This window comes from Haplochromis burtoni, unplaced genomic scaffold, assembly GCF_018398535.1.
Source record: "Haplochromis burtoni strain Fernald_Lab_line unplaced genomic scaffold, NCSU_Asbu1 Contig_16, whole genome shotgun sequence".
Taxonomy (NCBI): Eukaryota; Metazoa; Chordata; class Actinopteri; order Cichliformes; family Cichlidae; genus Haplochromis; species Haplochromis burtoni.
Window position 1 is genome coordinate 2443358 of NW_024582377.1, and position 4458 is coordinate 2447815.

Consider the following 4458-nt stretch of genomic DNA (forward strand, 5'->3'; position numbering starts at 1 on the left):
ACAGCCACCCTTCCACTGAAGCATTTCTGATGAGGCTGCAGTGAACAGGAGATTGATTAATCGAAGGTCCAGATGCAGCTCTCAGGTCCTGCGTCAGGTCTTTGCTGGATTTTTTCCTGTTTAGGATGTGACTTTCAGATACCGATCATCTGCTGCAGATAGAACTGGCAGGCCCAAAAAACTTTCAGGAATACGCTCCAAAACCATTCAGATATACTGTATGTCAGGGTTTCAACTACTAGCTCTTTCCTGATGCAAAAATATCATTTTATGTCGTCAAGCTCATATTGTTGCTACTTTTTGTAGAGTTGGTGAAAGAAATAGGAACAAATGATGTGCTTTTGTGACAGATTGCTGGTTTAAAAAAAGAAAAAAAATATTGAAAACTTTTTTTCATAGCTTGTCTGTCATGTGTAACGCTTAAACAACACAGTCTGGCTCCTTGGAAGCAAACTATAAAGAAATCAGCGGTGACTCAAGACTTTTACACAGTACTGTGCATGCATATAATCCTCCTCTGGCTAGACTGACAGACCAGAGAGATGCTGACATGCTTGTAGTTTGGTTGCCGTATTTGGACAATGAGGAAAAAAATATATTGGGTAAAGGCCCACTGTTGACATTGTCCAAGCTGTGAAACCCAGTAAATACACAAAATACTGGATATTTATTATATCTTCAGCCATTAAACTGTCACCAGTCAGCCCGGCTGTTAAGACGTTACATTTCGTGCCAGTTAGTTCACATAATTCACAGACTGGATGGAATCCCCCAATTTTTTTAAAGTCGTCCAGGCGAACGGCCGTCGTCATTTCAAAATCGCTCACAGTATGGGCCAGCGTCTCCACAAGGGCATGCAAAAACTTTTCAGATGTCCAACATTGTACATAAAATGCGGTTGAGACATTTTCCATCCACCAAATTCATCAGTGATGTTGTTATGGTCGTTAGAGAACGCAACAGCAACATTTTTGTGGCAAAGTAAACATTACCTCAACAAAGAATTTGCCCAAAGACTTCTCCGAGGAGGTTTTGCATGGAAATAAACTTCCAAGTAAATACGGTGTGTGTAACACTTTTCAGTCAAACTCCACAGACGCTCTGTATTTATTACAGCATAAATATGAAAGCCTCCCATTTTTGGTCCCATTTTTTTTCCTAAGAATGAAAATGGCACAATAAAAGGCTGTTATGCAACCAAAGATGTTTCTGGGTGTTTCAAACAAGGAGATTGAGCTATTTTCTGTTTAGGTTTGTGATTAACAGCCCCCAGGTTGTCTCCAGATGTGGTTTGGCCTCAGACACACACACACACACACGCTGACTCTGATCAGCAATAAAAAAGGTGACCCCTCATGACACTATCCATCATCATAAGAGATGACGCGGTGATCTAATAAGAAGATCTGACTCTTTGTGCAAACATGAAATCATTATTTAAGCTAAATGGTGGACAGCTGGTTGAGCGTTTAGAAGCACAGGCAACAGTTACCAAACTTCTCATCACATGCTATTAACTGGTGACATAAAAACAACAAGGTGTTGGGAAACAGTAGGAGAAGTTACGTGAATTCAACCATCAGAGCCATCTAGGTCTTTTGTACCTCCATTTATTTTATGAGGGAGACTTGGTCACAATCGATCTAGAAAACAACAAATAGAGACCGAGCTGTTTGTAAATAAAAACTGGCCCCTTCCTTTCCACTGTCCAGTTTGCCCATTCCAAAATCCTCTGGAGCCTTACACAATTTCCAAACATAAAAATCTGCTACACAACAAAAAACGTGCATGACTTTAATCCTTTTTTTAAATTGCTCTGAAATGCATCTAAACATCCCACGCACCATTTACTTATATCATGATCTATCATGCAAGTCTTAATATACAAGCCCTGTGATTGATTCCTCTTGGGTTATCTTATCTTCAGCTAAGTAGAAACAGTTGAAGGACAGTTTTATGACTTTATCATTTTGTTAACAGCTCTCCATAATTGCCGTGTCACCGTGTATTTTTCTACTCAGCTGTCATCCTGTTTTTATTCATTTAGTAACTTACCTCTTCCTATGATAAACACTCTTCCGGACCGTGCCAAGACAATCCGTGGAGAAAGGGGTCCTGGGTACTGCAGGGTGAGTGCAGAAACAACACTGCATTAGTTATCCTAAAGTCAAAGAGCTCCTTAATGACAGAGTGATAAAGTGCAACCTTGATCTCGTTTCACTGTGCTATATATTACTGGTTTCCTGCATCTTAAGACAAACCAAAGCTCCCTCTGCGGAGATTCTGTTTTTAAATTTGGATTTATTAAGGATATAATTCTTTGATAGACTGTGACTGAACATGTCGTAGGCTGATAGACATGATACAGCTGCAGATTCGTGTAAACACATTGGAAACAGTGGTGTACAGTAACCATGAAGTTTACTGTAACATCAGCAGCAGCATTATTAAGTAAAAGGGTTCTAGTTTTATTTCAGAAACTCAATCTGATATTATTCAACCTGCAGGTGAGGAAAAATGAACAGGTAAGCACTTATCATCTGTCTCTATAGAGAGAAGCTACAGCAGGCAGAGAGTTAGCTTGGCTTAGCATTACTGTAAGACTGGAAACAAACAGCTAGTCAGGCTGTGTCCAGCACCTCTTAAACTGCTAGCTTTTACACTTTTCCTGGGTTTCATAAAGATTAACATGTATTAAATCTTGATGAAAGACCTTCAGCTATGTTGGCAGGTGAATTTGGAGATTTGTATCTATAGCTCCACAAAATCCACTTTTCGTCACCATAACCTGGTGACTCAAGAAGCCCCCCCCACACACACACACACAAAAACCTTCCTTACAGCTTTGTGTAGGAAATTGTTTCTAAACTGATTCTTTAAATATCCTTTATAGGTCTTAGGACTTTTAAAGCAGTGCTTTAAAGTTATCTGAAAAGTTCTTCCAAAACCCTTTCCTTCCTGATAAGAGAAGCTGTAGCCTGGCAGCAGAAAGTTTCATCTAATTGCTGGTTTAGACTGCGCGGCCTGCTGGAGACTAATTTGAGGTAAGCAAATAAACAGATTTAACTCTCTTGGATGACCTTGAGCTGGTGTGACTGTGAAGCAAGCGTGGCACACTCAGTGAATTTTCCTCTTATAAATAAAGGTTGAAGTAAACACTGCTTAATCATTTTGTCTAAATTCATCAGCTAAGTACTTATTTACTTATTTCCATCCTGACTGTCAATCGTGTACAGTATTTGACCGTTAGGTCCTGTAGATATTTAGATGCATTGCTCATGATGCCATGAAGTCATGAGGATCAGCACGATAAGTAAACTCACCTCTTCTGGCACTTGAGGCTGTTTAGCAGCATGTCTGTCTGCGGGCTTATTAAAACTTGGCTCCCTAATGAACATTCGCCCTTGAAGCCTGCTGAGTGCTTAGTGCTGCTCAGGAGACGAGGCTCTGGACGCACGCGGCCTCTCTTCCTGCTCCCTACTGAGCGCTCGGTATAAAACTCAGCTGTACCGGCAGGCCGGGTTAGAGTCATATGAATACTTTTACATTACAGTGAACTGGAATGTTAACAAAAGACAGTCCACAGAATAAATTCTATACTTGTTCCTCCATGTTTTATTTCAGGAGGAAATAAATTTTGTGAGCTAATGTGCAGAACTGTTGCTTTGGCTTGGTGACAGTTTCTGTGTGTCGTTTTGTCATTGTCATCTTGTCAGCTTTGCCTTGGGTGATTTAAACCCCACTGCTGCAGCAGCATGGGAGAGCGAGAGCAAAAAAGCTGTTCCACATGGGCTGACTGAGACCCTGCAGCCATGCCGTGAGTTCACACTGCACCATGCCAATGTGTGTGTGCATGTGTATGCATGAGAACTGTAGCTGAAGCTGAGTGTGATGTGGGGCAATGGTAGACAGAGTTGCTCAAAAACATAACCAGGCCAAGATTTCTCTCACGGGTGTGATTCACAAAGTGGGCAGTTATGGGAAACATCCAAGAAGTCCGACTTAAAAGACATGAAAATCCTGTTCTTTTTATGTATCCATCCATCACGAACATCAAACCAACAGTCAATTGTTCTGGTAGTAGTGTGATTGTCTGGGGCTGTTTTGCTGTGTGAGGACCTGGACAATTCATCAAGCCATGAATTCTGCTCTCTACCAGGAAATGCTGAAGGAGAATGTCCAACCAACAGTTCATGGCCTGTTAAATTATGCAGCATGACAATGATCAGAAATGCACCAGCAAAATCACCAAAAACAAAAACAAAGCACAGAAGAGTGGGCTGAAATTCCTCCACAGCATTTTGAAAGAGTCATTGGCAGTTTTCAAAAACACTTTATTGACGTTGTTGCTGCCAATGGTGGCCTATCTATCTATCTATCTATCTATCTATCTATCTATCTATCTATCTATCTATCTATCTATCTATCTATCTATCTATCTATCTATCTATCTATCTA